The sequence below is a fragment of the Phyllobates terribilis genome, unplaced genomic scaffold (assembly GCF_046119375.1).
Source record: "Phyllobates terribilis strain yellow unplaced genomic scaffold, ASM4611937v1 Scaffold_540__1_contigs__length_1147954, whole genome shotgun sequence".
Classification (NCBI taxonomy): domain Eukaryota; kingdom Metazoa; phylum Chordata; class Amphibia; order Anura; family Dendrobatidae; genus Phyllobates; species Phyllobates terribilis.
Window position 1 is genome coordinate 502,434 of NW_027363300.1, and position 25,610 is coordinate 528,043.

The following is a 25,610-nucleotide window of genomic DNA, read 5'->3' on the forward strand; positions in this document are numbered from 1 at the left end:
TGTGTTTAAAGAGGTGGAGTTATGCAGATCTAAAACGCGTGGATTGCAGCAGCAGCAAGCCGAAAAGTGCAGGCATGTAAGGGATCTAGAGGTTGACAACATGTCTTCTTAATGGGAGTCCAGGAGCTCATCTCCACAAATGGACTTTTCAGGATCCTTGGGTGGCTCCGTAGTTTGAAACCAATTCTGGTTATCGCTTCTCGGCCTTTTGGCTAAGATCAAGTGTAGTATCTGTTCTTATCAGTTTAATATCTGATACGTCCCCTATCTGGGGACCATATATTAAATGGATTTTTAGAACAGGGAGATGGAAAAAGAGCTTGCTCTGTCCACTCCACGCATTGACCTGGTATTGCAGTATCTCCAGGACCGGTGCACCCCTTCTTTAATGCAGTTTCTAAAATCAGAAAGAATTGAATTCAATGTTTTTTGTTCATTTTGCTTGTTTGTCGGATTTTGGGATGGACTCTTTGGCTTTGCTTTTCTTCTCCTCATTGGATTTTTCATGTTCAAAGTTGCAGAAGCCAGATTACAAGCTCATTTTGGTTCAACTTCAGCAACTGTGCATTGCATTGCCATGTAATGTGATGCAATGCTATCTTTCTAGCTCTCCCTTTTTACTTCCTTTTGGATAAACAGACATATTAGGCAAGCATTTTGGAGCTTTCACCTAAATAACTACAGGTGGTGAGATAAGCTGCACAATATAATTGACCTTTCAGTATATTGTTGCACACACACCATCTATTTAGCAAATGCCCTTGTTATCAACAGCAGCCTTTTAAACTCACCTGAGCTAACAGGTATGTGCGCTGGTTACTCTGCTGCGCTTAAAATTTCTTTTTTGGTTTGCTACAATGCCTTTTCTGAAACGTTGTCTCCTTCTGCTGGAACACTGACTTCTTTCATTTAATGCCTGCAGACTATAAAAGAGAACCCAACCCAAAAAGTTTGGTTGATTAGTCTGTGGCATTCTGTTAAACTGTTGCTTATGGCGGTCTCTGTGAGCTTCTCAGCGACATTCAGCCAGCCAGGTATCCTGCCTGCAGTAGATGGAATGTGGCAATGGAACGCTGGCTGCACGTGTCATAATAGGCTCTGAGCCTTTATATACCTGTGCACAGCAGCAGCCACCTTCAGTCTGCTGCTGGACAGCCAGCAGGAGCAGCAGCAGGAGAGGTATGTAATCAGGAGCCCTCCTGCTAAGGGTAGACAGCTGCTCGTTCCACCCCACCCCCCGCCTTAATTGGTTCTCCTCCCTTCCAACGGTGTTGAGGCGGGTGGGAACAGCAGGGGGTGAAGGTGCTGTGTTTAAAGAGGTGGAGTTATGCAGATCTAAAACGCGTGGATTGCAGCAGCAGCAAGCCGAAAAGTGCAGGCATGTAAGGGATCTAGAGGTTGACAACATGTCTTCTTAACGGGAGTCCAGGAGCTCATCTCCACAAATGGACTTTTCAGGATCCTTGGGTGGCTCCGTAGTTTGAAACCAATTCTGGTTATCGCTTCTCGGCCTTTTGGCTAAGATCAAGTGTAGTATCTGTTCTTATCAGTTTAATATCTGATACGTCCCCTATCTGGGGACCATATATTAAATGGATTTTTAGAACAGGGAGATGGAAAAAGAGCTTGCTCTGTCCACTCCACGCATTGACCTGGTATTGCAGTATCTCCAGGACCGGTGCACCCCTTCTTTAATGCAGTTTCTAAAATCAGAAAGAATTGAATTCAATGTTTTTTGTTCATTTTGCTTGTTTGTCGGATTTTGGGATGGACTCTTTGGCTTTGCTTTTCTTCTCCTCATTGGATTTTTCATGTTCAAAGTTGCAGAAGCCAGATTACAAGCTCATTTTGGTTCAACTTCAGCAACTGTGCATTGCATTGCCATGTAATGTGATGCAATGCTATCTTTCTAGCTCTCCCTTTTTACTTCCTTTTGGATAAACAGACATATTAGGCAAGCATTTTGGAGCTTTCACCTAAATAACTACAGGTGGTGAGATAAGCTGCACAATATAATTGACCTTTCAGTATATTGTTGCACACACACCATCTATTTAGCAAATGCCCTTGTTATCAACAGCAGCCTTTTAAACTCACCTGAGCTAACAGGTATGTGCGCTGGTTACTCTGCTGCGCTTAAAATTTCTTTTTTGGTTTGCTACAATGCCTTTTCTGAAACGTTGTCTCCTTCTGCTGGAACACTGACTTCTTTCATTTAATGCCTGCAGACTATAAAAGAGAACCCAACCCAAAAAGTTTGGTTGATTAGTCTGTGGCATTCTGTTAAACTGTTGCTTATGGCGGTCTCTGTGAGCTTCTCAGCGACATTCAGCCAGCCAGGTATCCTGCCTGCAGTAGATGGAATGTGGCAATGGAACGCTGGCTGCGCGTGTCATAATAGGCTCTGAGCCTTTATATACCTGTGCACAGCAGCAGCCACCTTCAGTCTGCTGCTGGACAGCCAGCAGCAGCAGCAGCAGGAGAGGTATGTAATCAGGAGCCCTCCTGCTAAGGGTAGACAGCTGCTCGTTCCACCCCACCCCCCGCCTTAATTGGTTCTCCTCCCTTCCAACGGTGTTGAGGCGGGTGGGAACAGCAGGGGGTGAAGGTGCTGTGTTTAAAGAGGTGGAGTTATGCAGATCTAAAACGCGTGGATTGCAGCAGCAGCAAGCCGAAAAGTGCAGGCATGTAAGGGATCTAGAGGTTGACAACATGTCTTCTTAACGGGAGTCCAGGAGCTCATCTCCACAAATGGACTTTTCAGGATCCTTGGGTGGCTCCGTAGTTTGAAACCAATTCTGGTTATCGCTTCTCGGCCTTTTGGCTAAGATCAAGTGTAGTATCTGATTTGCACAGCGCCTGTTGACTGCCCTTGAGGACGACCTGAGGAACTCTGTCCCCAGGGCGAGCCTATCGCACCATTCTGTGCTTTATGGACTCTTCCCTGGGGTTCATACCGTCGGAGCCATCCAGGAGGCTTGGCGCCTTATGAACTGCTTCAAGGATGCCGTTTGGGTCGCCAGGAACCGGCTCATCTTGAGGAGGGAGAGGATGTCCATCCAGGACTGCCGCAGGCTGATCCACAGCCTGCTCAGAGACTATTCCATCGAGGACGGTCCGGAGGACGAGGATGAGGACTAAACCCCTCCTCCCCCTCTCCCCTTATGTGTCTTGTCTTTCAATAAAGCTTCGGGCCTGTGATTTTCCCCTCCCCATCCCCTTTTTCCCAATCCCCATCCCTTATCACGGTTCGTCGTACTGTATTGATTGACATGCTTTTTCTTTCAGATTGAGTGTTTTGTGTAGCATAGGGGTGTGATGTGTCTAGTTAGTGCGTCGTATCCTCATGCTATGTAAATATGATGTAGAATTCTGGGTGTACTGGGCTGCGGCACTGTACACTGTCTGTTAACTTATTTTTTGTGCTAATAAAAGATATATTCAATCAAAAAATCTGTTCTTATCAGTTTAATATCTGATACGTCCCCTATCTGGGGACCATATATTAAATGGATTTTTAGAACAGGGAGATGGAAAAAGAGCTTGCTCTGTCCACTCCACGCATTGACCTGGTATTGCAGTATCTCCAGGACCGGTGCACCCCTTCTTTAATGCAGTTTCTAAAATCAGAAAGAATTGAATTCAATGTTTTTTGTTCATTTTGCTTGTTTGTCGGATTTTGGGATGGACTCTTTGGCTTTGCTTTTCTTCTCCTCATTGGATTTTTCATGTTCAAAGTTGCAGAAGCCAGATTACAAGCTCATTTTGGTTCAACTTCAGCAACTGTGCATTGCATTGCCATGTAATGTGATGCAATGCTATCTTTCTAGCTCTCCCTTTTTACTTCCTTTTGGATAAACAGACATATTAGGCAAGCATTTTGGAGCTTTCACCTAAATAACTACAGGTGGTGAGATAAGCTGCACAATATAATTGACCTTTCAGTATATTGTTGCACACACACCATCTATTTAGCAAATGCCCTTGTTATCAACAGCAGCCTTTTAAACTCACCTGAGCTAACAGGTATGTGCGCTGGTTACTCTGCTGCGCTTAAAATTTCTTTTTTGGTTTGCTACAATGCCTTTTCTGAAACGTTGTCTCCTTCTGCTGGAACACTGACTTCTTTCATTTAATGCCTGCAGACTATAAAAGAGAACCCAACCCAAAAAGTTTGGTTGATTAGTCTGTGGCATTCTGTTAAACTGTTGCTTATGGCGGTCTCTGTGAGCTTCTCAGCGACATTCAGCCAGCCAGGTATCCTGCCTGCAGTAGATGGAATGTGGCAATGGAACGCTGGCTGCGCGTGTCATAATAGGCTCTGAGCCTTTATATACCTGTGCACAGCAGCAGCCAAGTTCAGTCTGCTGCTGGACAGCCAGCAGCAGCAGCAGCAGGAGAGGTATGTAATCAGGAGCCCTCCTGCTAAGGGTAGACAGCTGCTCGTTCCACCCCACCCCCCGCCTTAATTGGTTCTCCTCCCTTCCAACGGTGTTGAGGCGGGTGGGAACAGCAGGGGGTGAAGGTGCTGTGTTTAAAGAGGTGGAGTTATGCAGATCTAAAACGCGTGGATTGCAGCAGCAGCAAGCCGAAAAGTGCAGGCATGTAAGGGATCTAGAGGTTGACAACATGTCTTCTTAATGGGAGTCCAGGAGCTCATCTCCACAAATGGACTTTTCAGGATCCTTGGGTGGCTCCGTAGTTTGAGACCAATTCTGGTTATCGCTTCTCGGCCTTTTGGCTAAGATCAAGTGTAGTATCTGTTCTTATCAGTTTAATATCTGATACGTCCCCTATCTGGGGACCATATATTAAATGGATTTTTAGAACAGGGAGATGGAAAAAGAGCTTGCTCTGTCCACTCCACGCATTGACCTGGTATTGCAGTATCTCCAGGACCGGTGCACCCCTTCTTTAATGCAGTTTCTAAAATCAGAAAGAATTGAATTCAATGTTTTTTGTTCATTTTGCTTGTTTGTCGGATTTTGGGATGGACTCTTTGGCTTTGCTTTTCTTCTCCTCATTGGATTTTTCATGTTCAAAGTTGCAGAAGCCAGATTACAAGCTCATTTTGGTTCAACTTCAGCAACTGTGCATTGCATTGCCATGTAATGTGATGCAATGCTATCTTTCTAGCTCTCCCTTTTTACTTCCTTTTGGATAAACAGACATATTAGGCAAGCATTTTGGAGCTTTCACCTAAATAACTACAGGTGGTGAGATAAGCTGCACAATATAATTGACCTTTCAGTATATTGTTGCACACACACCATCTATTTAGCAAATGCCCTTGTTATCAACAGCAGCCTTTTAAACTCACCTGAGCTAACAGGTATGTGCGCTGGTTACTCTGCTGCGCTTAAAATTTCTTTTTTGGTTTGCTACAATGCCTTTTCTGAAACGTTGTCTCCTTCTGCTGGAACACTGACTTCTTTCATTTAATGCCTGCAGACTATAAAAGAGAACCCAACCCAAAAAGTTTGGTTGATTAGTCTGTGGCATTCTGTTAAACTGTTGCTTATGGCGGTCTCTGTGAGCTTCTCAGCGACATTCAGCCAGCCAGGTATCCTGCCTGCAGTAGATGGAATGTGGCAATGGAACGCTGGCTGCGCGTGTCATAATAGGCTCTGAGCCTTTATATACCTGTGCACAGCAGCAGCCACCTTCAGTCTGCTGCTGGACAGCCAGCAGCAGCAGCAGCAGGAGAGGTATGTAATCAGGAGCCCTCCTGCTAAGGGTAGACAGCTGCTTGTTCCACCCCACCCCCCGCCTTAATTGGTTCTCCTCCCTTCCAACGGTGTTGAGGCGGGTGGGAACAGCAGGGGGTGAAGGTGCTGTGTTTAAAGAGGTGGAGTTATGCAGATCTAAAACGCGTGGATTGCAGCAGCAGCAAGCCGAAAAGTGCAGGCATGTAAGGGATCTAGAGGTTGACAACATGTCTTCTTAATGGGAGTCCAGGAGCTCATCTCCACAAATGGACTTTTCAGGATCCTTGGGTGGCTCCGTAGTTTGAAACCAATTCTGGTTATCGCTTCTCGGCCTTTTGGCTAAGATCAAGTGTAGTATCTGTTCTTATCAGTTTAATATCTGATACGTCCCCTATCTGGGGACCATATATTAAATGGATTTTTAGAACAGGGAGATGGAAAAAGAGCTTGCTCTGTCCACTCCACGCATTGACCTGGTATTGCAGTATCTCCAGGACCGGTGCACCCCTTCTTTAATGCAGTTTCTAAAATCAGAAAGAATTGAATTCAATGTTTTTTGTTCATTTTGCTTGTTTGTCGGATTTTGGGATGGACTCTTTGGCTTTGCTTTTCTTCTCCTCATTGGATTTTTCATGTTCAAAGTTGCAGAAGCCAGATTACAAGCTCATTTTGGTTCAACTTCAGCAACTGTGCATTGCATTGCCATGTAATGTGATGCAATGCTATCTTTCTAGCTCTCCCTTTTTACTTCCTTTTGGATAAACAGACATATTAGGCAAGCATTTTGGAGCTTTCACCTAAATAACTACAGGTGGTGAGATAAGCTGCACAATATAATTGACCTTTCAGTATATTGTTGCACACACACCATCTATTTAGCAAATGCCCTTGTTATCAACAGCAGCCTTTTAAACTCACCTGAGCTAACAGGTATGTGCGCTGGTTACTCTGCTGCGCTTAAAATTTCTTTTTTGGTTTGCTACAATGCCTTTTCTGAAACGTTGTCTCCTTCTGCTGGAACACTGACTTCTTTCATTTAATGCCTGCAGACTATAAAAGAGAACCCAACCCAAAAAGTTTGGTTGATTAGTCTGTGGCATTCTGTTAAACTGTTGTTTATGGCGGTCTCTGTGAGCTTCTCAGCGACATTCAGCCAGCCAGGTATCCTGCCTGCAGTAGATGGAATGTGGCAATGGAACGCTGGCTGCGCGTGTCATAATAGGCTCTGAGCCTTTATATACCTGTGCACAGCAGCAGCCACCTTCAGTCTGCTGCTGGACAGCCAGCAGCAGCAGCAGCAGGAGAGGTATGTAATCAGGAGCCCTCCTGCTAAGGGTAGACAGCTGCTCGTTCCACCCCACCCCCCGCCTTAATTGGTTCTCCTCCCTTCCAACGGTGTTGAGGCGGGTGGGAACAGCAGGGGGTGAAGGTGCTGTGTTTAAAGAGGTGGAGTTATGCAGATCTAAAACGCGTGGATTGCAGCAGCAGCAAGCCGAAAAGTGCAGGCATGTAAGGGATCTAGAGGTTGACAACATGTCTTCTTAACGGGAGTCCAGGAGCTCATCTCCACAAATGGACTTTTCAGGATCCTTGGGTGGCTCCGTAGTTTGAAACCAATTCTGGTTATCGCTTCTCGGCCTTTTGGCTAAGATCAAGTGTAGTATCTGTTCTTATCAGTTTAATATCTGATACGTCCCCTATCTGGGGACCATATATTAAATGGATTTTTAGAACAGGGAGATGGAAAAAGAGCTTGCTCTGTCCACTCCACGCATTGACCTGGTATTGCAGTATCTCCAGGACCGGTGCACCCCTTCTTTAATGCAGTTTCTAAAATCAGAAAGAATTGAATTCAATGTTTTTTGTTCATTTTGCTTGTTTGTCGGATTTTGGGATGGACTCTTTGGCTTTGCTTTTCTTCTCCTCATTGGATTTTTCATGTTCAAAGTTGCAGAAGCCAGATTACAAGCTCATTTTGGTTCAACTTCAGCAACTGTGCATTGCATTGCCATGTAATGTGATGCAATGCTATCTTTCTAGCTCTCCCTTTTTACTTCCTTTTGGATAAACAGACATATTAGGCAAGCATTTTGGAGCTTTCACCTAAATAACTACAGGTGGTGAGATAAGCTGCACAATATAATTGACCTTTCAGTATATTGTTGCACACACACCATCTATTTAGCAAATGCCCTTGTTATCAACAGCAGCCTTTTAAACTCACCTGAGCTAACAGGTATGTGCGCTGGTTACTCTGCTGCGCTTAAAATTTCTTTTTTGGTTTGCTACAATGCCTTTTCTGAAACGTTGTCTCCTTCTGCTGGAACACTGACTTCTTTCATTTAATGCCTGCAGACTATAAAAGAGAACCCAACCCAAAAAGTTTGGTTGATTAGTCTGTGGCATTCTGTTAAACTGTTGCTTATGGCGGTCTCTGTGAGCTTCTCAGCGACATTCAGCCAGCCAGGTATCCTGCCGGCAGTAGATGGAATGTGGCAATGGAACGCTGGCTGCGCGTGTCATAATAGGCTCTGAGCCTTTATATACCTGTGCACAGCAGCAGCCACCTTCAGTCTGCTGCTGGACAGCCAGCAGCAGCAGCAGCAGGAGAGGTATGTAATCAGGAGCCCTCCTGCTAAGGGTAGACAGCTGCTCGTTCCACCCCACCCCCCGCCTTAATTGGTTCTCCTCCCTTCCAACGGTGTTGAGGCGGGTGGGAACAGCAGGGGGTGAAGGTGCTGTGTTTAAAGAGGTGGAGTTATGCAGATCTAAAACGCGTGGATTGCAGCAGCAGCAAGCCGAAAAGTGCAGGCATGTAAGGGATCTAGAGGTTGACAACATGTCTTCTTAACGGGAGTCCAGGAGCTCATCTCCACAAATGGACTTTTCAGGATCCTTGGGTGGCTCCGTAGTTTGAAACCAATTCTGGTTATCGCTTCTCGGCCTGTTGGCTAAGATCAAGTGTAGTATGCGTCCCCACTGAAGAATGAGCGTTTGGAGCTTTTCCAGACCCTGCGGCTTCAGCTTGCCACCACCAGGACCTTAGTGATGGCCGGGGATTTCAACTGCCCCATCGAGGAGGATGGTCGTAGTTCTGGCACATCTGCCAAGTTGGACATCACGTCCAAGCTGCTCATCGAGATGGTAACCGAGGCCTCTCTTCAGGACGTGGTGGACTCCATGGGGAGAGGCTCCATAAACTATTCGTGGAGCCGACCCGATGGCTCACTCCGCTCCAGGATTGACTTTGTGTTCACCTCTCGGGCAGTCAGGCAGAGTAGGCACTCGATGGTCCCCTGCTTCTTCTCCGACCACAGAGCCATTCACTTACAAGGTGTCCTCGGCGACGCTTTTCCGTCCGGCCCCGGCTCCTGGAAGCTGAATTGTGCTCTGCTGGCTCAGGATGAAGTCGTGGAGGAGCTGAGAGCAGCCTACGCAATGTGGCAGTCCTACAAGGGTATCTTCCAAACAGTCTCTGATTGGTGGGAATATGTTAAACTTGAGTTTCGCTGTTTCTTTCAGGCCAAGGGTCGACAACAGGCGTGTGAGAAGAGGAGGGACTTCAGAGGGCTGCAGCGCGAGCTGCGGTCGCTGCAGGACCTTCTTCACTGCGGCTGGGACGTGAGGGAGGAGCTGGAGGAGACCAAGAAGAGCCTGAAAAGGCACTTTGAGGAGGAGTCCAAGCGAATCGTCTTCCGTTCCAAAGTGGAGAATCTGGAGAAGGGTGAGAAATGTAACTCATTCTTTTTCAGGAAACTTCATGCCGGTCACACGCCCCTGAACGAGCTGCGAGACGAGAGCGGAAACATGCGACGTGGGAAGGAGGAAGTGATGAAGGTCGTCAGCGACTTCTACAGCGAACTCTACTCCCACAAGACTACCGACCCCGACGCTGCTGATAAGTTCCTGTCAGGTATCACTAACCATCTTGATCCTGCAGGCACGGCAGCCTTGGACAAACCTCTGATGGTGGGCGAATTGCTCTCTGCCGCTAAATCCTTTAGGACCGGCAGGACCCCGGGCAGTGATGGTCTTCCAGCGGAGCTCTATGTAGCGCTGGGAGACCTCATCTGTCCGGACCTGTTGGACCTGTACGAGGAGATGGTGGTGGAGGGTAGAATGCCTCCATCTTTGAGGGAAGGAATGGTCACGATCCTGTACAAGCGGAAGGGAGAGAGGTGCGACCTGAGGAATTGGCGTCCCATCACTCTGCTCAACGTGGACTACAAGATCCTGGCCAAGACAATGGCGACACGACTTAAGACGGTCATCGGACGGATCATCCACCCGGACCAGACCTGCGGCATCCCTGGACGTCGCATCGCAGACAGCCTCGCTCTCGTGCGGGACACGGTCGAGTACATCAAGGTCCGCCGCGCACACGCGGCCCTGGTCTCCTTGGATCAGGAGAAGGCCTTCGACCGGGTTTCCCACGAGTTCATGGGCCGAGCTCTGCACCGGTTAGGTTTGGGTAACATGTTTTGTTCGTATGTCCGTCTGATGTATTTTGATATCCACAGCTCGGTGTTGGTGAACGGCTGGAAGACTGACCCCTTCCCTGTCCTCTCTGGGGTCAGACAAGGCTGCCCTCTATCACCTCTTCTTTTTGTTTGTGTTATAGAACTCTTCGCAGAGGCTATCCGGCAGAATGGAGAGATCAGAGGGATCACCGCACCGGGTCCGGGACGACACGAGGTCAAGTGCTCGCTCTACATGGACGACGTCACCGTCTTCTGCGCTGATCGTGGTTCAGTCGACGCCCTCGTCCAGACGTGTGAGAGGTTCGGCCGGGCTTCAGGGGCCAAAGTCAACTGCAGGAAGTCGGAAGCCATGCTCTTCGGGGATTGGCAGCCGGCCTCCTCCGCCCCCTTCCCCTTCAACATTCAACCGGATTTCCTCAAGGTGCTGGGAGTCTGGTTCGGGAAGGAAGGAGCGGCCCTCAAGTCCTGGCAAGAACGCTTGGCCAAGGTGAAGCAACGGATCGGACTCTGGAGCCTCAGACACCTCACTTGTGAGGGTAAGGCACTCGTCCTGCGTAATGAGGTCCTGCCCGTCTTGCAGTACACGGCGCAGGCCTGGCCCCCACACGTCACTGTGTGCAGGGCCATTACCAGGACAGTGTTTCACTTTGTCTGGGGATCCAAGATGGACAGAGTCAGGCGGGCCGTCATGTACAAGGAGCCTCGCAAGGGTGGGAAGGGCGTTCCAGATATCCCCACCCTCCTGCGATCCTCTTTTGTGTGTGATTGTGTCCGCCGGACTTTGCAAGTCAAGAATGGCTCCGCGGGCAGGTCCATGTCTCGCTTCTTCCTGCTTCCTCTTTGGAGGCGACTCGGCTGGGACAAGTGGGACAGCTCCTTCCCCTACAACTGGACGACGCCATGGTTCTACGGAGACGTCGTTCGATTTGTGGGGGAACATCAACTGGAGGGACTCAAGCCCGACTTGTGGAAGCCCAAAACTATCCACAAGCTCATCAGAGCCAAGGATGACGTGGAGAACATCACAGGACTTCACCAGGACACGCTGGAGACTGTGTGGACAAATGTGTCGTCTGACAGGCTGACCAACGGGCACAAGGACTTGTCGTGGATGGCGATTCAGGGCGGACTGCCCGTCCGGTCATTCATGCATGCCCGGAACCTGTGCAAGACCCGGTACTGCCCAAGGTGCCCCTTCGTGGAGGAAACATCTTTGCACACTTTTTGGGACTGCGGATTTGCACAGCGCCTGTTGACTGCCCTTGAGGACGACCTGAGGAACTCTGTCCCCAGGGCGAGCCTATCGCACCATTCTGTGTTTTACGGACTCTTCCCTGGGGTTCATACCGTCGGAGCCATCCAGGAGGCTTGGCGACTTATGAACTGCTTCAAGGATGCCGTTTGGGTCGCCAGGAACCGGCTCATCTTGAGGAGGGAGAGGATGTCCATCCAGGACTGCCGCAGGCTGATCCACAGCCTGCTCAGAGACTATTCCATCGTGGACAGTCCGGAGGACGAGGATGAGGACTAAACCCCTCCTCCCCCTCTCCCCTTATGTGTCTTGTCTTTCAATAAAGCTTCGGGCCTGTGATTTTCCCCTCCCCATCCCCTTTTTCCCAATCCCCATCCCTTATCACGGTTCGTCGTACTGTATTGATTGACATGCTTTTTCTTTCAGATTGAGTGTTTTGTGTAGCATAGGGGTGTGATGTGTCTAGTTAGTGCGTCGTATCCTCATGCTATGTAAATATGATGTAGAATTCTGTGTGTACTGGGCTGCGGCACTGTACACTGTCTGTTAACTTATTTTTTGTGCTAATAAAAGATATATTCAATCAAAAAATCTGTTCTTATCAGTTTAATATCTGATACGTCCCCTATCTGGGGACCATATATTAAATGGATTTTTAGAACAGGGAGATGGAAAAAGAGCTTGCTCTGTCCACTCCACGCATTGACCTGGTATTGCAGTATCTCCAGGACCGGTGCACCCCTTCTTTAATGCAGTTTCTAAAATCAGAAAGAATTGAATTCAATGTTTTTTGTTCATTTTGCTTGTTTGTCGGATTTTGGGATGGACTCTTTGGCTTTGCTTTTCTTCTCCTCATTGGATTTTTCATGTTCAAAGTTGCAGAAGCCAGATTACAAGCTCATTTTGGTTCAACTTCAGCAACTGTGCATTGCATTGCCATGTAATGTGATGCAATGCTATCTTTCTAGCTCTCCCTTTTTACTTCCTTTTGGATAAACAGACATATTAGGCAAGCATTTTGGAGCTTTCACCTAAATAACTACAGGTGGTGAGATAAGCTGCACAATATAATTGACCTTTCAGTATATTGTTGCACACACACCATCTATTTAGCAAATGCCCTTGTTATCAACAGCAGCCTTTTAAACTCACCTGAGCTAACAGGTATGTGCGCTGGTTACTCTGCTGCGCTTAAAATTTCTTTTTTGGTTTGCTACAATGCCTTTTCTGAAACGTTGTCTCCTTCTGCTGGAACACTGACTTCTTTCATTTAATGCCTGCAGACTATAAAAGAGAACCCAACCCAAAAAGTTTGGTTGATTAGTCTGTGGCATTCTGTTAAACTGTTGCTTATGGCGGTCTCTGTGAGCTTCTCAGCGACATTCAGCCAGCCAGGTATCCTGCCTGCAGTAGATGGAATGTGGCAATGGAACGCTGGCTGCGCGTGTCATAATAGGCTCTGAGCTTTTATATACCTGTGCACAGCTGCAGCCACCTTCAGTCTGCTGCTGGACAGCCAGCAGCAGCAGCAGCAGGAGAGGTATGTAATCAGGAGCCCTCCTGCTAAGGGTAGACAGCTGCTCGTTCCACCCCACCCCCCGCCTTAATTGGTTCTCCTCCCTTCCAACGGTGTTGAGGCGGGTGGGAACAGCAGGGGGTGAAGGTGCTGTGTTTAAAGAGGTGGAGTTATGCAGATCTAAAACGCGTGGATTGCAGCAGCAGCAAGCCGAAAAGTGCAGGCATGTAAGGGATCTAGAGGTTGACAACATGTCTTCTTAACGGGAGTCCAGGAGCTCATCTCCACAAATGGACTTTTCAGGATCCTTGGGTGGCTCCGTAGTTTGAAACCAATTCTGGTTATCGCTTCTCGGCCTTTTGGCTAAGATCAAGTGTAGTATCTGTTCTTATCAGTTTAATATCTGATACGTCCCCTATCTGGGGACCATATATTAAATGGATTTTTAGAACAGGGAGATGGAAAAAGAGCTTGCTCTGTCCACTCCACGCATTGACCTGGTATTGCAGTATCTCCAGGACCGGTGCACCCCTTCTTTAATGCAGTTTCTAAAATCAGAAAGAATTGAATTCAATGTTTTTTGTTCATTTTGCTTGTTTGTCGGATTTTGGGATGGACTCTTTGGCTTTGCTTTTCTTCTCCTCATTGGATTTTTCATGTTCAAAGTTGCAGAAGCCAGATTACAAGCTCATTTTGGTTCAACTTCAGCAACTGTGCATTGCATTGCCATGTAATGTGATGCAATGCTATCTTTCTAGCTCTCCCTTTTTACTTCCTTTTGGATAAACAGACATATTAGGCAAGCATTTTGGAGCTTTCACCTAAATAACTACAGGTGGTGAGATAAGCTGCACAATATAATTGACCTTTCAGTATATTGTTGCACACACACCATCTATTTAGCAAATGCCCTTGTTATCAACAGCAGCCTTTTAAACTCACCTGAGCTAACAGGTATGTGCGCTGGTTACTCTGCTGCGCTTAAAATTTCTTTTTTGGTTTGCTACAATGCCTTTTCTGAAACGTTGTCTCCTTCTGCTGGAACACTGACTTCTTTCATTTAATGCCTGCAGACTATAAAAGAGAACCCAACCCAAAAAGTTTGGTTGATTAGTCTGTGGCATTCTGTTAAACTGTTGCTTATGGCGGTCTCTGTGAGCTTCTCAGCGACATTCAGCCAGCCAGGTATCCTGCCTGCAGTAGATGGAATGTGGCAATGGAACGCTGGCTGCGCGTGTCATAATAGGCTCTGAGCCTTTATATACCTGTGCACAGCAGCAGCCACCTTCAGTCTGCTGCTGGACAGCCAGCAGCAGCAGCAGCAGGAGAGGTATGTAATCAGGAGCCCTCCTGCTAAGGGTAGACAGCTGCTCGTTCCACCCCACCCCCCGCCTTAATTGGTTCTCCTCCCTTCCAACGGTGTTGAGGCGGGTGGGAACAGCAGGGGGTGAAGGTGCTGTGTTTAAAGAGGTGGAGTTATGCAGATCTAAAACGCGTGGATTGCAGCAGCAGCAAGCCGAAAAGTGCAGGCATGTAAGGGATCTAGAGGTTGACAACATGTCTTCTTAACGGGAGTCCAGGAGCTCATCTCCACAAATGGACTTTTCAGGATCCTTGGGTGGCTCCTTAGTTTGAAACCAATTCTGGTTATCGCTTCTCGGCCTTTTGGCTAAGATCAAGTGTAGTATCTGTTCTTATCAGTTTAATATCTGATACGTCCCCTATCTGGGGACCATATATTAAATGGATTTTTAGAACAGGGAGATGGAAAAAGAGCTTGCTCTGTCCACTCCACGCATTGACCTGGTATTGCAGTATCTCCAGGACCGGTGCACCCCTTCTTTAATGCAGTTTCTAAAATCAGAAAGAATTGAATTCAATGTTTTTTGTTCATTTTGCTTGTTTGTCGGATTTTGGGATGGACTCTTTAGCTTTGCTTTTCTTCTCCTCATTGGATTTTTCATGTTCAAAGTTGCAGAAGCCAGATTACAAGCTCATTTTGGTTCAACTTCAGCAACTGTGCATTGCATTGCCATGTAATGTGATGCAATGCTATCTTTCTAGCTCTCCCTTTTTACTTCCTTTTGGATAAACAGACATATTAGGCAAGCATTTTGGAGCTTTCACCTAAATAACTACAGGTGGTGAGATAAGCTGCACAATATAATTGACCTTTCAGTATATTGTTGCACACACACCATCTATTTAGCAAATGCCCTTGTTATCAACAGCAGCCTTTTAAACTCACCTGAGCTAACAGGTATGTGCGCTGGTTACTCTGCTGCGCTTAAAATTTCTTTTTTGGTTTGCTACAATGCCTTTTCTGAAACGTTGTCTCCTTCTGCTGGAACACTGACTTCTTTCATTTAATGCCTGCAGACTATAAAAGAGAACCCAACCCAAAAAGTTTGGTTGATTAGTCTGTGGCATTCTGTTAAACTGTTGCTTATGGCGGTCTCTGTGAGCTTCTCAGCGACATTCAGCCAGCCAGGTATCCTGCCTGCAGTAGATGGAATGTGGCAATGGAACGCTGGCTGCGCATGTCATAATAGGCTCTGAGCCTTTATATACCTGTGCACAGCAGCAGCCACCTTCAGTCTGCTGCTGGACAGCCAGCAGCAGCAGCAGCAGGAGAGGTATGTAATCAGGAGCCCTCCTGCTAAGGGTAGACAGCTGCTCGTTCCACCCCACCCCCCGCCTTAATTGGTTCTCCTCCCTTCCAACGGTGTTGAGGCGGGTGGGAACAGCAGGGGGTGAAGGTGCTGTGTTTAAAGAGGTGGAGTTATGCAGATCTAAAACGCGTGGATTGCAGCAGCAGCAAGCCGAAAAGTGCAGGCATGTAAGGGATCTAGAGGTTGACAACATGTCTTCTTAACGGGAGTCCAGGAGCTCATCTCCACAAATGGACTTTTCAGGATCCTTGGGTGGCTCCGTAGTTTGAAACCAATTCTGGTTATCGCTTCTCGGCCTTTTGGCTAAGATCAAGTGTAGTATCTGTTCTTATCAGTTTAATATCTGATACGTCCCCTATCTGGGGACCATATATTAAATGGATTTTTAGAACAGGGAGATGGAAAAAGAGCTTGCTCTGTCCACTCCACGCATTGACCTGGTATTGCAGTATCTCCAGGACCGGTGCACCCCTTCTTTAATGCAGTTTCTAAAATCAGAAAGAATTGAATTCAATGTTTTTTGTTCATTTTGCTTGTTTGTCAGATTTTGGGATGGACTCTTTGGCTTTGCTTTTCTTCTCCTCATTGGATTTTTCATGTTCAAAGTTGCAGAAGCCAGATTACAAGCTCATTTTGGTTCAACTTCAGCAACTGTGCATTGCATTGCCATGTAATGTGATGCAATGCTATCTTTCTAGCTCTCCCTTTTTACTTCCTTTTGGATAAACAGACATATTAGGCAAGCATTTTGGAGCTTTCACCTAAATAACTACAGGTGGTGAGATAAGCTGCACAATATAATTGACCTTTCAGTATATTGTTGCACACACACCATCTATTTAGCAAATGCCCTTGTTATCAACAGCAGCCTTTTAAACTCACCTGAGCTAACAGGTATGTGCGCTGGTTACTCTGCTGCGCTTAAAATTTCTTTTTTGGTTTGCTACAATGCCTTTTCTGAAACGTTGTCTCCTTCTGCTGGAACACTGACTTCTTTCATTTAATGCCTGCAGACTATAAAAGAGAACCCAACCCAAAAAGTTTGGTTGATTAGTCTGTGGCATTCTGTTAAACTGTTGCTTATGGCGGTCTCTGTGAGCTTCTCAGCGACATTCAGCCAGCCAGGTATCCTGCCTGCAGTACATGGAATGTGGCAATGGAACGCTGGCTGCGCGTGTCATAATAGGCTCTGAGCCTTTATATACCTGTGCACAGCAGCAGCCACCTTCAGTCTGCTGCTGGACAGCCAGCAGCAGCAGCAGCAGGAGAGGTATGTAATCAGGAGCCCTCCTGCTAAGGGTAGACAGCTGCTCGTTCCACCCCACCCCCCGCCTTAATTGGTTCTCCTCCCTTCCAACGGTGTTGAGGCGGGTGGGAACAGCAGGGGGTGAAGGTGCTGTGTTTAAAGAGGTGGAGTTATGCAGATCTAAAATGCGTGGATTGCAGCAGCAGCAAGCCGAAAAGTGCAGGCATGTAAGGGATCTAGAGGTTGACAACATGTCTTCTTAACGGGAGTCCAGGAGCTCATCTCCACAAATGGACTTTTCAGGATCCTTGGGTGGCTCCGTAGTTTGAAACCAATTCTGGTTATCGCTTCTCGGCCTTTTGGCTAAGATCAAGTGTAGTATCTGTTCTTATCAGTTTAATATCTGATACGTCCCCTATCTGGGGACCATATATTAAATGGATTTTTAGAACAGGGAGATGGAAAAAGAGCTTGCTCTGTCCACTCCACGCATTGACCTGGTATTGCAGTATCTCCAGGACCGGTGCACCCCTTCTTTAATGCAGTTTCTAAAATCAGAAAGAATTGAATTCAATGTTTTTTGTTCATTTTGCTTGTTTGTCGGATTTTGGGATGGACTCTTTGGCTTTGCTTTTCTTCTCCTCATTGGATTTTTCATGTTCAAAGTTGCAGAAGCCAGATTACAAGCTCATTTTGGTTCAACTTCAGCAACTGTGCATTGCATTGCCATGTAATGTGATGCAATGCTATCTTTCTAGCTCTCCCTTTTTACTTCCTTTTGGATAAACAGACATATTAGGCAAGCATTTTGGAGCTTTCACCTAAATAACTACAGGTGGTGAGATAAGCTGCACAATATAATTGACCTTTCAGTATATTGTTGCACACACACCATCTATTTAGCAAATGCCCTTGTTATCAACAGCAGCCTTTTAAACTCACCTGAGCTAACAGGTATGTGCGCTGGTTACTCTGCTGCGCTTAAAATTTCTTTTTTGGTTTGCTACAATGCCTTTTCTGAAACGTTGTCTCCTTCTGCTGGAACACTGACTTCTTTCATTTAATGCCTGCAGACTATAAAAGAGAACCCAACCCAAAAAGTTTGGTTGATTAGTCTGTGGCATTCTGTTAAACTGTTGCTTATGGCGGTCTCTGTGAGCTTCTCAGCGACATTCAGCCAGCCAGGTATCCTGCCTGCAGTACATGGAATGTGGCAATGGAACGCTGGCTGCGCGTGTCATAATAGGCTCTGAGCCTTTATATACCTGTGCACAGCAGCAGCCACCTTCAGTCTGCTGCTGGACAGCCAGCAGCAGCAGCAGCAGGAGAGGTATGTAATCAGGAGCCCTCCTGCTAAGGGTAGACAGCTGCTCGTTCCACCCCACCCCCCGCCTTAATTGGTTCTCCTCCCTTCCAACGGTGTTGAGGCGGGTGGGAACAGCAGGGGGTGAAGGTGCTGTGTTTAAAGAGGTGGAGTTATGCAGATCTAAAACGCGTGGATTGCAGCAGCAGCAAGCCGAAAAGTGCAGGCATGTAAGGGATCTAGAGGTTGACAACATGTCTTCTTAACGGGAGTCCAGGAGCTCATCTCCACAAATGGACTTTTCAGGATCCTTGGGTGGCTCCGTAGTTTGAAACCAATTCTGGTTATCGCTTCTCGGCCTTTTGGCTAAGATCAAGTGTAGTATCTGTACTTATCAGTTTAATATCTGATACGTCCCCTATCTGGGGACCATATATTAAACGGATTTTTAGAACAGGGAAATGGAAAAAGAGCTTGCTCTGTCCACTCCACGCATTGACCTGGTATTGCAGTATCTCCAGGACCGGTGCACCCCTTCTTTAATGCAGTTTCTAAAATCAGAAAGAATTGAATTCAATGTTTTTTGTTCATTTTGCTTGTTTGTCGGATTTTGGGATGGACTCTTTGGCTTTGCTTTTCTTCTCCTCATTGGATTTTTCATGTTTAAAGTTGCAGAAGCCAGATTACAAGCTCATTTTGGTTCAACTTCAGCAACTGTGCATTGCATTGCCATGTAATGTGATGCAATGCTATCTTTCTAGCTCTCCCTTTTTACTTCCTTTTGGATAAACAGACATATTAGGCAAGCATTTTGGAGCTTTCACCTAAATAACTACAGGTGGTGAGATAAGCTGCACAATATAATTGACCTTTCAGTATATTGTTGCACACACACCATCTATTTAGCAAATGCCCTTGTTATCAACAGCAGCCTTTTAAACTCACCTGAGCTAACAGGTATGTGCGCTGGTTACTCTGCTGCGCTTAAAATTTCTTTTTTGGTTTGCTACAATGCCTTTTCTGAAACGTTGTCTCCTTCTGCTGGAACACTGACTTCTTTCATTTAATGCCTGCAGACTATAAAAGAGAACCCAACCCAAAAAGTTTGGTTGATTAGTCTGTGGCATTCTGTTAAACTGTTGCTTATGGCGGTCTCTGTGAGCTTCTCAGCGACATTCAGCCAGCCAGGTATCCTGCCTGCAGTAGATGGAATGTGGCAATGGAACGCTGGCTGCGCGTGTCATAATAGGCTCTGAGCCTTTATATACCTGTGCACAGCAGCAGCCACCTTCAGTCTGCTGCTGGACAGCCAGCAGCAGCAGCAGCAGGAGAGGTATGTAATCAGGAGCCCTCCTGCTAAGGGTAGACAGCTGCTCGTTCCACCCCACCCCCCGCCTTAATTGGTTCTCCTCCCTTCCAACGGTGTTGAGGCGGGTGGGAACAGCAGGGGGTGAAGGTGCTGTGTTTAAAGAGGTGGAGTTATGCAGATCTAAAACGCGTGGATTGCAGCAGCAGCAAGCCGAAAAGTGCAGGCATGTAAGGGATCTAGAGGTTGACAACATGTCTTCTTAACGGGAGTCCAGGAGCTCATCTCCACAAATGGACTTTTCAGGATCCTTGGGTGGCTCCGTAGTTTGAAACCAATTCTGGTTATCGCTTCTCGGCCTTTTGGCTAAGATCAAGTGTAGTATCTGTTCTTATCAGTTTAATATCTGATACGTCCCCTATCTGGGGACCATATATTAAATGGATTTTTAGAACAGGGAGATGGAAAAAGAGCTTGCTCTGTCCACTCCACGCATTGACCTGGTATTGCAGTATCTCCAGGACCGGTGCACCCCTTCTTTAATGCAGTTTCTAAAATCAGAAAGAATTGAATTCAATGTTTTTTGTTCATTTTGCTTGTTTGTCGGATTTTGGGATGGACTCTTTGGCTTTGCTTTTCTTCTCCTCATTGGATTTTTCATGTTCAAAGTTGCAGAAGCCAGATTACAAGCTCATTTTGGTTCAACTTCAGCAACTGTGCATTGCATTGCCATGTAATGTGATGCAATGCTATCTTTCTAGCTCTCCCTTTTTACTTCCTTTTGGATAAACAGACATATTAGGCAAGCATTTTGGAGCTTTCACCTAAATAACTACAGGTGGTGAGATAAGCTGCACAATATAATTGACCTTTCAGTATATTGTTGCACACACACCATCTATTTAGCAAATGCCCTTGTTATCAACAGCAGCCTTTTAAACTCACCTGAGCTAACAGGTATGTGCGCTGGTTACTCTGCTGCGCTTAAAATTTCTTTTTTGGTTTGCTACAATGCCTTTTCTGAAACGTTGTCTCCTTCTGCTGGAACACTGACTTCTTTCATTTAATGCCTGCAGACTATAAAAGAGAACCCAACCCAAAAAGTTTGGTTGATTAGTCTGTGGCATTCTGTTAAACTGTTGCTTATGGCGGTCTCTGTGAGCTTCTCAGCGACATTCAGCCAGCCAGGTATCCTGCCTGCAGTAGATGGAATGTGGCAATGGAACGCTGGCTGCGCGTGTCATAATAGGCTCTGAGCCTTTATATACCTGTGCACAGCAGCAGCCACCTTCAGTCTGCTGCTGGACAGCCAGCAGCAGCAGCAGCAGGAGAGGTATGTAATCAGGAGCCCTCCTGCTAAGGGTAGACAGCTGCTCGTTCCACCCCACCCCCCGCCTTAATTGGTTCTCCTCCCTTCCAACGGTGTTGAGGCGGGTGGGAACAGCAGGGGGTGAAGGTGCTGTGTTTAAAGAGGTGGAGTTATGCAGATCTAAAACGCGTGGATTGCAGCAGCAGCAAGCCGAAAAGTGCAGGCATGTAAGGGATCTAGAGGTTGACAACATGTCTTCTTAACGGGAGTCCAGGAGCTCATCTCCACAAATGGACTTTTCAGGATCCTTGGGTGGCTCCGTAGTTTGAAACCAATTCTGGTTATCGCTTCTCGGCCTTTTGGCTAAGATCAAGTGTAGTATCTGTTCTTATCAGTTTAATATCTGATACGTCCCCTATCTGGGGACCATATATTAAATGGATTTTTAGAACAGGGAGATGGAAAAAGAGCTTGCTCTGTCCACTCCACGCATTGACCTGGTATTGCAGTATCTCCAGGACCGGTGCACCCCTTCTTTAATGCAGTTTCTAAAATCAGAAAGAATTGAATTCAATGTTTTTTGTTCATTTTGCTTGTTTGTCGGATTTTGGGATGGACTCTTTGGCTTTGCTTTTCTTCTCCTCATTGGATTTTTCATGTTCAAAGTTGCAGAAGCCAGATTACAAGCTCATTTTGGTTCAACTTCAGCAACTGTGCATTGCATTGCCATGTAATGTGATGCAATGCTATCTTTCTAGCTCTCCCTTTTTACTTCCTTTTGGATAAACAGACATATTAGGCAAGCATTTTGGAGCTTTCACCTAAATAACTACAGGTGGTGAGATAAGCTGCACAATATAATTGACCTTTCAGTATATTGTTGCACACACACCATCTATTTAGCAAATGCCCTTGTTATCAACAGCAGCCTTTTAAACTCACCTGAGCTAACAGGTATGTGCGCTGGTTACTCTGCTGCGCTTAAAATTTCTTTTTTGGTTTGCTACAATGCCTTTTCTGAAACGTTGTCTCCTTCTGCTGGAACACTGACTTCTTTCATTTAATGCCTGCAGACTATAAAAGAGAACCCAACCCAAAAAGTTTGGTTGATTAGTCTGTGGCATTCTGTTAAACTGTTGCTTATGGCGGTCTCTGTGAGCTTCTCAGCGACATTCAGCCAGCCAGGTATCCTGCCTGCAGTAGATGGAATGTGGCAATGGAACGCTGGCTGCGCGTGTCATAATAGGCTCTGAGCCTTTATATACCTGTGCACAGCAGCAGCCACCTTCAGTCTGCTGCTGGACAGCCAGCAGCAGCAGCAGCAGGAGAGGTATGTAATCAGGAGCCCTCCTGCTAAGGGTAGACAGCTGCTCGTTCCACCCCACCCCCCGCCTTAATTGGTTCTCCTCCCTTCCAACGGTGTTGAGGCGGGTGGGAACAGCAGGGGGTGAAGGTGCTGTGTTTAAAGAGGTGGAGTTATGCAGATCTAAAACGCGTGGATTGCAGCAGCAGCAAGCCGAAAAGTGCAGGCATGTAAGGGATCTAGAGGTTGACAACATGTCTTCTTAACGGGAGTTCAGGAGCTCATCTCCACAAATGGACTTTTCAGGATCCTTGGGTGGCTCCGTAGTTTGAAACCAATTCTGGTTATCGCTTCTCGGCCTTTTGGCTAAGATCAAGTGTAGTATCTGTTCTTATCAGTTTAATATCTGATACGTCCCCTATCTGGGGACCATATATTAAATGGATTTTTAGAACAGGGAGATGGAAAAAGAGCTTGCTCTGTCCACTCCACGCATTGACCTGGTATTGCAGTATCTCCAGGACCGGTGCACCCCTTCTTTAATGCAGTTTCTAAAATCAGAAAGAATTGAATTCAATGTTTTTTGTTCATTTTGCTTGTTTGTCGGATTTTGGGATGGACTCTTTGGCTTTGCTTTTCTTCTCCTCATTGGATTTTTCATGTTCAAAGTTGCAGAAGCCAGATTACAAGCTCATTTTGGTTCAACTTCAGCAACTGTGCATTGCATTGCCATGTAATGTGATGCAATGCTATCTTTCTAGCTCTCCCTTTTTACTTCCTTTTGGATAAACAGACATATTAGGCAAGCATTTTGGAGCTTTCACCTAAATAACTACAGGTGGTGAGATAAGCTGCACAATATAATTGACCTTTCAGTATATTGTTGCACACACACCATCTATTTAGCAAATGCCCTTGTTATCAACAGCAGCCTTTTAAACTCACCTGAGCTAACAGGTATGTGCGCTGGTTACTCTGCTGCGCTTAAAATTTCTTTTTTGGTTTGCTACAATGCCTTTTCTGAAACGTTGTCTCCTTCTGCTGGAACACTGACTTCTTTCATTTAATGCCTGCAGACTATAAAAGAGAACCCAACCCAAAAAGTTTGGTTGATTAGTCTGTGGCATTCTGTTAAACTGTTGCTTATGGCGGTCTCTGTGAGCTTCTCAGCGACATTCAGCCAGCCAGGTATCCTGCCTGCAGTAGATGGAATGTGGCAATGGAACGCTGGCTGCGCGTGTCATAATAGGCTCTGAGCCTTTATATACCTGTGCACAGCAGCAGCCACCTTCAGTCTGCTGCTGGACAGCCAGCAGCAGCAGCAGCAGGAGAGGTATGTAATCAGGAGCCCTCCTGCTAAGGGTAGACAGCTGCTCGTTCCACCCCACCCCCCGCCTTAATTGGTTCTCCTCCCTTCCAACGGTGTTGAGGCGGGTGGGAACAGCAGGGGGTGAAGGTGCTGTGTTTAAAGAGGTGGAGTTATGCAGATCTAAAACGTGTGGATTGCAGCAGCAGCAAGCCGAAAAGTGCAGGCATGTAAGGGATCTAGAGGTTGACAACATGTCTTCTTAACGGGAGTCCAGGAGCTCATCTCCACAAATGGACTTTTCAGGATCCTTGGGTGGCTCCGTAGTTTGAAACCAATTCTGGTTATCGCTTCTCGGCCTTTTGGCTAAGATCAAGTGTAGTATCTGTTCTTATCAGTTTAATATCTGATACGTCCCCTATCTGGGGACCATATATTAAATGGATTTTTAGAACAGGGAGATGGAAAAAGAGCTTGCTCTGTCCACTCCACGCATTGACCTGGTATTGCAGTATCTCCAGGACCGGTGCACCCCTTCTTTAATGCAGTTTCTAAAATCAGAAAGAATTGAATTCAATGTTTTTTGTTCATTTTGCTTGTTTGTCGGATTTTGGGATGGACTCTTTGGCTTTGCTTTTCTTCTCCTCATTGGATTTTTCATGTTCAAAGTTGCAGAAGCCAGATTACAAGCTCATTTTGGTTCAGCTTCAGCAACTTTGCATTGCATTGCCATGTAATGTGATGCAATGCTATCTTTCTAGCTCTCCCTTTTTACTTCCTTTTGGATAAACAGACATATTAGGCAAGCATTTTGGAGCTTTCACCTAAATAACTACAGGTGGTGAGATAAGCTGCACAATATAATTGACCTTTCAGTATATTGTTGCACACACACCATCTATTTAGCAAATGCCCTTGTTATCAACAGCAGCCTTTTAAACTCACCTGAGCTAACAGGTATGTGCGCTGGTTACTCTGCTGCGCTTAAAATTTCTTTTTTGGTTTGCTACAATGCCTTTTCTGAAACGTTGTCTCCTTCTGCTGGAACACTGACTTCTTTCATTTAATGCCTGCAGACTATAAAAGAGAACCCAACCCAAAAAGTTTGGTTGATTAGTCTGTGGCATTCTGTTAAACTGTTGCTTATGGCGGTCTCTGTGAGCTTCTCAGCGACATTCAGCCAGCCAGGTATCCTGCCTGCAGTAGATGGAATGTGGCAATGGAACGCTGGCTGCGCGTGTCATAATAGGCTCTGAGCCTTTATATACCTGTGCACAGCAGCAGCCACCTTCAGTCTGCTGCTGGACAGCCAGCAGCAGCAGCAGCAGGAGAGGTATGTAATCAGGAGCCCTCCTGCTAAGGGTAGACAGCTGCTCGTTCCACCCCACCCCCCGCCTTAATTGGTTCTCCTCCCTTCCAACGGTGTTGAGGCGGGTGGGAACAGCAGGGGGTGAAGGTGCTGTGTTTAAAGAGGTGGAGTTATGCAGATCTAAAACGCGTGGATTGCAGCAGCAGCAAGCCGAAAAGTGCAGGCATGTAAGGGATCTAGAGGTTGACAACATGTCTTCTTAACGGGAGTCCAGGAGCTCATCTCCACAAATGGACTTTTCAGGATCCTTGGGTGGCTCCGTAGTTTGAAACCAATTCTGGTTATCGCTTCTCGGCCTTTTGGCTAAGATCAAGTGTAGTATCTGTTCTTATCAGTTTAATATCTGATACGTCCCCTATCTGGGGACCATATATTAAATGGATTTTTAGAACAGGGAGATGGAAAAAGAGCTTGCTCTGTCCACTCCACGCATTGACCTGGTATTGCAGTATCTCCAGGACCGGTGCACCCCTTCTTTAATGCAGTTTCTAAAATCAGAAAGAATTGAATTCAATGTTTTTTGTTCATTTTGCTTGTTTGTCGGATTTGGGGATGGACTCTTTGGCTTTGCTTTTCTTCTCCTCATTGGATTTTTCATGTTCAAAGTTGCAGAAGCCAGATTACAAGCTCATTTTGGTTCAACTTCAGCAACTGTGCATTGCATTGCCATGTAATGTGATGCAATGCTATCTTTCTAGCTCTCCCTTTTTACTTCCTTTTGGATAAACAGACATATTAGGCAAGCATTTTGGAGCTTTCACCTAAATAACTACAGGTGGTGAGATAAGCTGCACAATATAATTGACCTTTCAGTATATTGTTGCACACACACCATCTAT

At 46.3% G+C, this 25,610-nt stretch overlaps 17 non-coding genes and 1 pseudogene across 17 annotated transcripts; all 18 read left to right on the plus strand.

Moving 5' to 3' along the window:
- The first annotated feature begins 192 nt into the window (after positions 1 to 192).
- Positions 193 to 383, plus strand: LOC141232742 (U2 spliceosomal RNA). The gene has a single exon (XR_012298924.1). It is a non-coding gene; the product is annotated as a U2 spliceosomal RNA (small nuclear RNA).
- A 1,115-nt stretch (positions 384 to 1,498) lies between these two features.
- On the plus strand, positions 1,499 to 1,689 carry LOC141232743 (U2 spliceosomal RNA). Its single transcript, XR_012298925.1, has one exon. It is a non-coding gene; the product is annotated as a U2 spliceosomal RNA (small nuclear RNA).
- A 1,115-nt stretch (positions 1,690 to 2,804) lies between these two features.
- On the plus strand, positions 2,805 to 2,943 carry LOC141232583 (U2 spliceosomal RNA; annotated as a pseudogene).
- Positions 2,944 to 3,413: 470 nt separating this feature from the next.
- Positions 3,414 to 3,606, plus strand: LOC141232478 (U2 spliceosomal RNA). The gene has a single exon (XR_012298728.1). It is a non-coding gene; the product is annotated as a U2 spliceosomal RNA (small nuclear RNA).
- A 1,115-nt stretch (positions 3,607 to 4,721) lies between these two features.
- LOC141232744 (U2 spliceosomal RNA) lies at positions 4,722 to 4,912 on the plus strand. The gene has a single exon (XR_012298926.1). It is a non-coding gene; the product is annotated as a U2 spliceosomal RNA (small nuclear RNA).
- Positions 4,913 to 6,027: 1,115 nt separating this feature from the next.
- On the plus strand, positions 6,028 to 6,218 carry LOC141232745 (U2 spliceosomal RNA). The gene has a single exon (XR_012298927.1). It is a non-coding gene; the product is annotated as a U2 spliceosomal RNA (small nuclear RNA).
- Positions 6,219 to 7,333: 1,115 nt separating this feature from the next.
- LOC141232746 (U2 spliceosomal RNA) lies at positions 7,334 to 7,524 on the plus strand. Its single transcript, XR_012298928.1, has one exon. It is a non-coding gene; the product is annotated as a U2 spliceosomal RNA (small nuclear RNA).
- A 4,468-nt stretch (positions 7,525 to 11,992) lies between these two features.
- Positions 11,993 to 12,185, plus strand: LOC141232479 (U2 spliceosomal RNA). The gene has a single exon (XR_012298729.1). It is a non-coding gene; the product is annotated as a U2 spliceosomal RNA (small nuclear RNA).
- A 1,115-nt stretch (positions 12,186 to 13,300) lies between these two features.
- On the plus strand, positions 13,301 to 13,491 carry LOC141232748 (U2 spliceosomal RNA). The gene has a single exon (XR_012298929.1). It is a non-coding gene; the product is annotated as a U2 spliceosomal RNA (small nuclear RNA).
- Positions 13,492 to 14,606: 1,115 nt separating this feature from the next.
- On the plus strand, positions 14,607 to 14,797 carry LOC141232749 (U2 spliceosomal RNA). Its single transcript, XR_012298930.1, has one exon. It is a non-coding gene; the product is annotated as a U2 spliceosomal RNA (small nuclear RNA).
- Positions 14,798 to 15,912: 1,115 nt separating this feature from the next.
- Positions 15,913 to 16,103, plus strand: LOC141232750 (U2 spliceosomal RNA). Its single transcript, XR_012298931.1, has one exon. It is a non-coding gene; the product is annotated as a U2 spliceosomal RNA (small nuclear RNA).
- Positions 16,104 to 17,218: 1,115 nt separating this feature from the next.
- Positions 17,219 to 17,409, plus strand: LOC141232751 (U2 spliceosomal RNA). The gene has a single exon (XR_012298932.1). It is a non-coding gene; the product is annotated as a U2 spliceosomal RNA (small nuclear RNA).
- Positions 17,410 to 18,524: 1,115 nt separating this feature from the next.
- Positions 18,525 to 18,715, plus strand: LOC141232455 (U2 spliceosomal RNA). The gene has a single exon (XR_012298706.1). It is a non-coding gene; the product is annotated as a U2 spliceosomal RNA (small nuclear RNA).
- A 1,115-nt stretch (positions 18,716 to 19,830) lies between these two features.
- On the plus strand, positions 19,831 to 20,021 carry LOC141232753 (U2 spliceosomal RNA). The gene has a single exon (XR_012298934.1). It is a non-coding gene; the product is annotated as a U2 spliceosomal RNA (small nuclear RNA).
- A 1,115-nt stretch (positions 20,022 to 21,136) lies between these two features.
- LOC141232754 (U2 spliceosomal RNA) lies at positions 21,137 to 21,327 on the plus strand. Its single transcript, XR_012298935.1, has one exon. It is a non-coding gene; the product is annotated as a U2 spliceosomal RNA (small nuclear RNA).
- Positions 21,328 to 22,442: 1,115 nt separating this feature from the next.
- LOC141232755 (U2 spliceosomal RNA) lies at positions 22,443 to 22,633 on the plus strand. The gene has a single exon (XR_012298936.1). It is a non-coding gene; the product is annotated as a U2 spliceosomal RNA (small nuclear RNA).
- A 1,115-nt stretch (positions 22,634 to 23,748) lies between these two features.
- LOC141232756 (U2 spliceosomal RNA) lies at positions 23,749 to 23,939 on the plus strand. Its single transcript, XR_012298937.1, has one exon. It is a non-coding gene; the product is annotated as a U2 spliceosomal RNA (small nuclear RNA).
- A 1,115-nt stretch (positions 23,940 to 25,054) lies between these two features.
- On the plus strand, positions 25,055 to 25,245 carry LOC141232757 (U2 spliceosomal RNA). Its single transcript, XR_012298938.1, has one exon. It is a non-coding gene; the product is annotated as a U2 spliceosomal RNA (small nuclear RNA).
- Positions 25,246 to 25,610: the final 365 nt, after the last annotated feature.